This window comes from Arachis ipaensis, chromosome B02 (assembly GCF_000816755.2).
Source record: "Arachis ipaensis cultivar K30076 chromosome B02, Araip1.1, whole genome shotgun sequence".
Lineage (NCBI taxonomy): Eukaryota > Viridiplantae > Streptophyta > Magnoliopsida > Fabales > Fabaceae > Arachis > Arachis ipaensis.
The window spans coordinates 40,629,765-40,638,006 of NC_029786.2; the positions used below are offsets into that span (position 1 = coordinate 40,629,765).

Sequence of the window (8,242 nt, forward strand, 5' to 3'; positions counted from 1 at the left end):
TTCACATTACCACACATATACATATCCAAATTTAATATCCAACACACAAAATTAGAGAATTAACTAGAGTTCTAGGATTCTCACCTTACCAATGGAAAATTGGGACAAGACTCGGCAAGTCTACCAAGTTAATTTGATCCTAAACACCGAAATTTGATAATTTCAACATCTTTGGTCATGAATTTTTGAAACTGAAACTAAGAAAATCGAGGAAGGAAACGTGAATTCCTTATCTTACAATGTACCGGGCTTTGTAGAGCTCGACGCCGTGGACACATGGCTGCAAATGGTACGGCGATCGGAGCTCCGGATCAAAAGTTACATGGATTTGAATGAAATCAAGGGTTTGTGAACTTGCAACATGTTCTTCACCCTTTTGAATATTCCTAGCGTGTTTGCATGCTGAAAGGGAGAAGATGAGCTTCAACTCATCATATTTATTGAGTTGGTCGGGCCCACGGGCCCGGTTCGGACCCAATTCGACCGGTTCGGTCCGTTCGGTCCAATCTTGGGCCAAATTTTTTGAAATTAGTATCTAAATTCTTGTTTTAATTAGTTCTATCCTATTTAAATATAAAATTTATATTTCTAATTTCTTTTATTAAAAGTTAATTTATTGATTAATTATTCGCTTATTTTACGGGGTTTACAAATAGCATTTATAGCATCATTTTATGAAATAAACTTCAAAGGCACTTCAAGCTTTATATTAGTGCATAATCTATAATCTGTGGAAATAATTAAAAAGGAAGCATTCCTCTACTTACTTGAGCAAATCCCAAATCCCAGTCTATAATGGTAACTTTCGTAAATCTGTTTCTTAGATCTGCCATAATAGTGACTTTCACGTGAAAACTCCAAATTCTGATTCTTGAATCTACAATTTCTGATCCAAACACATAGCTGAAGAATAAAAAAAGGATGAAGAAGAGCTTTAATTGACTACCTACCTCCATCAAGATACAGCTCCAAAAAGGATGAAGAAGAACTTTAATTGATTACTGACATGGCGGAAATTGGTGGATTAAGAAATTGATGTAAGAAGAATGTTGCAAGTACATTCCTTAACCAACAAAAATCCGCTTATCAATTTAGAAGGGTTGTCAAAAAATTAGAATTAAAATACTGGGAGTATGAATCCCAGGTCGTCTCCCAACGAGTTGCAGAGAGATGTGCTATTTTATTAATCAGATGTTTTCCAAAAGGGTTTGAGTTTGATAGTCAGGAAATTAAATCAGGGAATTTAAGTAATTTAAATAAAAACCTTGACCGGGAGTAGATTAGTCGAAAGTCCTATCCTTGTTGGAGTTCTCCCAAGATCAATTGATAATCGAAGGTTGTTCTGCTCAGTTATCTCTTACCAGATAAAGGAAAGTTAAGCAAGTTGGAAGTCAGTTTCTATTCACAAGTTCTAATCCTCTCCCTTGGGAAGGACTAGTGTCAGTGACTAGAGGGCGACCCAACGATAAACCCAATTATAATTTTACTCTTGAGCATTCCAACTCAAGGTCCTCCTTTCAATCAACTCCCAATCAAGTTATGGAACTACTCGCTCATTATGATTGTAAACTTCACAAAATAAGAAAGAAAAATAAAGAAAGACATGATAAATAATAATCAAAAGGATCAATTAAAAATAAAAATAGTTCTTGTATTAATAAATTCTAAAAATAATCCAATAATAACTCTGAATAAATTAAGGATATGAAAGAGTAAGTGACAAGTAAGGAAACAAACTAGAATGATGAAGTCTTGGCGAAGGGAATAACTCTTCTCAATATCCCAATCCAAAAAAAGCAATAAAAATCAAAATCCTAAGAACTATGGATGTGTAGAGAGAAAACCTAGAGGAGGAGTAAAATCAGATCTAAAACTAGAATTATGCGAAATGAATGTCGTCCTTCGTCTCTGCATGTTCCCTGGCTCTAATCTGCTTTTCTGGGCCAAAAACTGGGTCAAAACAGAGCCCAAAATCGCCCCCAGTAAATTCTGCAGATTCTGCAGATCGCGCACGTCACGCGATCGCGTCATCCATGCGTTCGCGTCATCCAGCGTTTTGCCTTACCACGCGTGTGCGTCGTCCACGCATTCGCGTCACTTGTGCAGTTTCTAATCCATGCGTTCGCGTCAGGCACGCGATCGCGTCAGGCACGCGATCGCGTCACTGCAATTTCCTCTATTTCGCGCGGTCGCATGAGCCATGCGCCCGCATCACTTCTCGCTGGTCATCTCCTTAATTTCTTGTGTTCCTTCTATTTTTGCGAGCCTCCTTTCCAATCCCCAAGTCATTCATGCTCTATAAAGCCTGAAACACTTAACACACGGATCACGGCATCGAATGGAATAAAGGAGAATTAAAATACATAATTAAAAGTCTCTAGGAAGCAAGTTTTCGACCATGGAGTAATTTTTGGGAAGGAATTGTAAATACATGCTAATGATATGAATAAGTGGGTAAAGATTTGATAAAACCACACAATTAAACACAATATAGACCATAAAATAATGGTTTATCAACCTCCCCACACTTAAACATTAGCATGTCCTCATGCTTAGTTGAAGGAGATAAAATAAATGAGTGGGAACATGTAAAACTCATGCAATGCAATGCAACCTATATATGTGAATGCAACTATATGATTCTTGTCCACTTGGTCAAAAGTAAATAAGCTCTTCAAGACAATCACAAATCAAATTCCACTAATTCAATTCTTATATAGTAACAACAGATAAAAATGCAAGAAGGTAGCTCATGAAAGCAGGGAACATAGAATTTAAGCATTGAACCCTTACTGATGATGTATGTATGCTCTAGTCTCTCTAGTGTATAGAGTAATCACTCTATTCTTCTCTAATCATGCTTTCTAATTTTTTTTGTTCTTCACCTAACCAATCAACAATATTTAATGTACCAATACAAACATCATGAGGTCTTTTCAAGGTTGTAATGGGGCCAAGGTAAGGGTAAGGGTACATATATGGCTGAGTAAGCTTATAAATTGAATCTTTAATTAACCCAAGCTTTCACCTAACACACACACACACACACACACACACACACACACACACACACACACACACACACACACACACACACATATATATTCTATATAACTTAAAATTCATACCTAGCTACCCAAAATTTCCCTTTCATATTCCATACTCATGTATCAACTTTTATTTTTAATTTTATCATATATGCATTGATCCTTGAATTTTAACTTAGCATTGGGGTAATTTTGTCCCCTTATTTATTTATTGAATATTTTTGGATTTTTTTTAAGAATAAAAATAAACATAGCTTATCAATGCACATAGATTTTTAATTTTCTTTTATAGTTTCACATGAGTAGGTACCCAAATTCTCATTATATTATCATGACACATTCCCTTATTATCTTTTGTTCCTATAATTTTCCCATACTTAATTAACACATAATTCTATCTTAAGCTAACCAAAGATTCAATTGGGATATATAATTATTTTTCCGCTTAAGGCTAGTGATGTGGTAAAATACAGAACAAATGAGATTTAAAGGCTCAAAATGGCTAACAAAGGTAACTTATGAGGTAGGCTTAATTTGGATAAGTGAGCTAAACAAATAATGGCCTCAATCATATGCAAGCATATAAATATATTAAACATTGGACATATAGGATGAAACAAAATATAGATTACAATCATAGAGAAGTAAACACACAAGAATAAAATAATTATGGTTAAATAATGTAACCATGTATTTAGGCTCAAAGTCTCACAGGTTGTGTGTTCTTTGGCTCAAAACCCATGTTCCAAATACAACTTCAAGCAAATTTAACATAAAAGTTTTGATTAAAATTAGTGAAATTTTGTTCTAAAAATAGAGTCTTAGAAGAAACTTATTATCTTTTCAATCAAGTAGAACATGCATGCAACTAACCTATTACTATGTAATTTATCCTATTCTACAAACGAAAAACTAACTAAATATCCTATTTTATTAGTGTTAAGGAAGAGAAATTACCTCCGGAAGTCAGGTACTGACCGAGCTCCCCACACTTAAGGCTTTGCACCGTCCTTGGTGCCATCTGTCAGGAACAAAGGTGGGCTAGTAGCAGTATCTCCACAGTCGGGACCGTCATGGCTCTCTGTGCTGATAAATGAAGTGGAGTCTGGGATGTCTGGGTCTTTATATTTTCCCATAAGTAGCTCCTTGAGGTATGTGAATCGGCGCTTGTTACGGCGCTCTCTTAGCTTTGCTTTGTGTTCCTGCCGATCCAACCTCTCAAGTATCTGATGGAGCAGTTGGTTTGTTGTAGGTGTTTGTGGTGTTGAAGGTAGAATGTCTTCAACCGGTTCAGTAGGTTGGCTTGTAGTGGCTGCTGGGGATCTGATATATTTGCCGTTAGGGACGTACTGATCATCCCGTGGGAGCATGGCTTTGGTGTCTCCAGCTCTGTAGGAGACTCCTGCTGCTGAGACAAGATCCATGGCATTCCGGATGTGTCTTGGTAGGTTTAGAGGCTGGTCTATAAGGATGTACCATAGTGGAACGGCCATCTCCGCAGTGAAGGAGGACTCATGAGTGCTCGGAAATATGTAATGAGACATAATCTGTGCCCATACGCGAGCCTCCAAGGTAAGTGCGGAAGCCGATATTCTCTTAGGATGAGAATGATGGTATCTATAAATCCATCTGCTGCCAGGTAGTGCGATAACTCTGAGAACAGCGTCCCAGTCAAATTGGTACATCTGGCGCTTGAGTGCGGCCTCTTGAAATGCATCTAGTCCTTCTGGAGTAGGGGAAGATCTAAAGCTCGTTGAATGGCCTCTTCTGTAATGGGGACTTACTTCTGACGGACATAGACAGACTGCAGGGTTGGCAGGTGGAAGTTAGAGTAGAACTCGACTACCCAGGAAAGATTAACCTGCCGTGGCTGTCTCTGTAGGAAACCCATTGTCTTCGTTCAATTTGCGGCTCAACAAATTCAGCAATACGGGTCGGGAGGATAAGAAGGTATTCGATGTTGTAACTCCTTTCTGCCAGGATGGGGAACATCTGCTCACAGTAGCGGTTGGTAAATCGCGCAGTGTCCTTTGCTGGGAAGGCTTTCTCTTTTTCATCAACCTTTATAATCCTCTTAATTCTTTTTTGTTGAGGGCTTAACTGCAGTTGAAGATGGCTCTGCCACTAATGGTCTTTTTGTTCCTCTTCTTGCTATTGAATTGGGAGTAGCTTTCTCTTTGCCTTTCTTGGTGGCCATCCTAAAAGAAAGAAAAGAGCAAGTATGTTAAAACATCAAGGGTTAGAGCGAGGAAGAAGGCGGGAAAGGTGGTAAACAATGCACATGAAAGATGAATGATGCTAACACATGGTCATGACTACATGTGAAAAATCATCCATGGAAAAAAATAACAAGTGCATAAGATGACAAATAAATTCAAGGTGTTTATTGGCATGCCGGCAAAGGCGTGAGTAGCATAGATCAAGCATTCACTGTCCAAGTTAGATTACCAAGCCTTTCAAACTAATAACCTGTTTGTAATAACAATTATATTTAAATAATAAAATAAAAGAAGGGTTTTTGTGAAAAGCAAGCAATTAGAGTAGTAGATTAAAAGAAATCTCAAAATGGTGCAAAATGCCATATGGGCGTTTTCACAAACACATAGCATGCATGGTGAATAAGCTATTGAAAGTATTGAATTGAACATGCAAGCAACCCTTAAAAATTAATATATAATTTCCAAACAATTCCTTAACAATCCACAAGCAAATCATAAGGAATAATAATGACCCTAATAAATTTCCAACACCAATTAAAAGAAAAAGAATGAAAAAGAAAACATGGATAATGAAAGTGAAAAGAAAAAGAAAAGAAGAAGAAAACATAAAAATAAGAAGAAGAATAGAAAAGTAAGGAGGGAAGAAGAAAAGAAAAACCTTGATAATGGTGGTGAGAGAGAGAGAAAGTAGAAAGTGAGAAAGAAGGAAGAAGAAAGAAAGGGAAAGAAAGAAATAAGAAGGGAAAAGAAAAAGTAGGATTTGGGGAAGAGAAAGATAAGATATTTTGGCAGATTAGGATAAGCTGTGTAGCGCAATCGATGCGGACGCGTGGGGTACGCGTTCGCACGGATGGCGCTTATATGAATCGACGCGGTCGCGTCGGTCACGCGGACGTATGACTCGTTCGGTGCTACTGGCGCGAGGGCAGCCTCGCGCTCGCACAACTCTCTGTTTGAAACTCATTGTTGCCAAATTCCAGGGTGACGCGTTCGCGTGGTGGACGCGATCGCGTGGTGGACGCGATCGCGTGGGTGGCCAATATTGGAAGACGACGCGGACGCGTGGGGCACGCGTTCACGTGGTAAGGCTTGTGCGTCTAGCGCCAGTCCAGCCACACTCCAGCACAACTTTCGGCCATGCACCCTTTCTTACGTCGATTTTTAGGTCACGCATCCGCGTGAGTGACGCGGATGCGTGGGAGGCATTTTTCCCACATGACGCGGACGCGTCAGTGACGCGGTCGCGTGGATCAATTTGTGCCTAAGGCACGCCTCCAGCCACGCTCTCGCGTGACTTTTTGTTAAGTTTGCGTTTGCTTCCCAGGGCAATACGACGCGGACGCGTTGGTGACGCTGTCGCATCGCATGCCGCTTTCCTCCTTTCGCTTTTTTTTAATATTACAAATGAATATGCAAACTAACTGTGCTAATAATGAGAAGAGTTATTGAAAAAGAAAACTAAGAAGAAAGAAAGGAACGATCATACCATGGTGGGTTGTCTCCCACCCAGCACTTTGCTTTAACGTCCTTAAGTTGGACGCTCCACTAGCTCAGTCTTCTGCTATGGGTGGATCCTCCAAGAGGAAGATCTCTAACTCCTTGGTTTTTGTCGCCTTCTCACCATGATATAGCTTTAAGTGATGTCTATTAATTTTGATGAATTTAGAGCTTGAAGGATGACTCAGGTGGAAAACTCCGTATGGCTCAACCTTCTCTACTCTATATTGACCTTCCCATCTTGATCTCAACTTGCCTGACATGAGCCTCAGTCTAGAGTTGTAAAGGAGGACAAAGTCCCTAGGTTGGAACTCTCTCCTCTTGATGTGCTTATAATGCACAGCCTTCATCTTTTCCTTGTACAGCCTTGAGTTCTCATAAGCTTCTAGGCGAAGGCTTTCTAATTCTTGCAGTTGCAACTTCCTTTCAACTCCGGCTTTCTCAAATTCCATATTGCACTCTTTTACTGCCCAAAAGGCTTTGTGCTCTACCTCAACTGGGAGGTGACAAGCTTTTCCATAAACTAAGCGGAAGGGACTCATCCCAATGGGTGTCTTGTATGCTGTTCTGTATGCCCAGAGTGCATCTTGTAGCCTGGTGCTCCAGTCTCTTCTATGAGGTTTGACTATCTTCTACAATATACTCTTTATCTCTCTGTTAGACACCTCAGCTTGCCTATTAGTTTGAGGATGGTAGGCTGTTGCCACTTTATAAACTATCCCATGCTTCTTTAGTAATCCTGTTAGTCTCCTGTTACAGAAATGGGTGCCTTGATCGCTCACGATTGCTCGTGGTGATCCAAAGCGATAAATAATATGGGTTCTAACAAAGGAAACAACAGTGTTAGCATCATCAGTGCGGGTAAGAATTGCTTCCACCCATTTAGAAATGTAATCTACAGCTAGCAATATATAAAAATAACCATTAGAATGTGAAAATGGACCCATGAAGTCAATGTCCCAAACATAAAAAATTTTACAGAAAAGTATAGTCTGTTGAGGCATCTCATCCCTCTTGGATATATTACCAAACATTTGGCATGGGGAACAAGATTTACAAAATTCAGCAGCGTCTTTAAAAAGAGTAGGCCACCAGAATCCACAGTCTAAAATTTTTCTAGCTGTTCTTTGAGGGCCAAAATGTCCTCCACTCTCAGATGAGTGGAAGGCCTCTAAAATGGACTGGAATTCTGATTGAGGCACACACCGTCTAATTACCTAGTCCACGTCACATCTCTATAAATATGGGTCATCCCATATATAATATTTGGACTCGCTTTTCAGCTTGTCTCTTTGATGCTTAGTAAAGTTTGGAGGAAAAGTGCGGTTAACTAGATAATTAGCTACAGGCGCATACCAAGGGACTACTTCAGATACTGCTTGCAGGTTATCAAATGGGAAATTATCATCTATAGGAATGGAGTCATCCCTAATATGCTTAAGGCGACTCAAGTGGTCTGCCACTAGATTCTGGTTACCA

The 8,242-nt window shown here is 39.4% G+C and overlaps 1 long non-coding RNA gene across 1 annotated transcript in view; it reads right to left on the reverse strand.

Moving 5' to 3' along the window:
* Positions 808-8,242, reverse strand: part of LOC107628306 — a 15,624-nt gene continuing 8,189 nt past the window's right edge. Inside the window, exon 5 of the long non-coding RNA XR_001617697.2 lies at positions 808-946. This is a non-coding gene — a long non-coding RNA (uncharacterized LOC107628306). The remainder of the gene's footprint in view (positions 947-8,242) is intronic.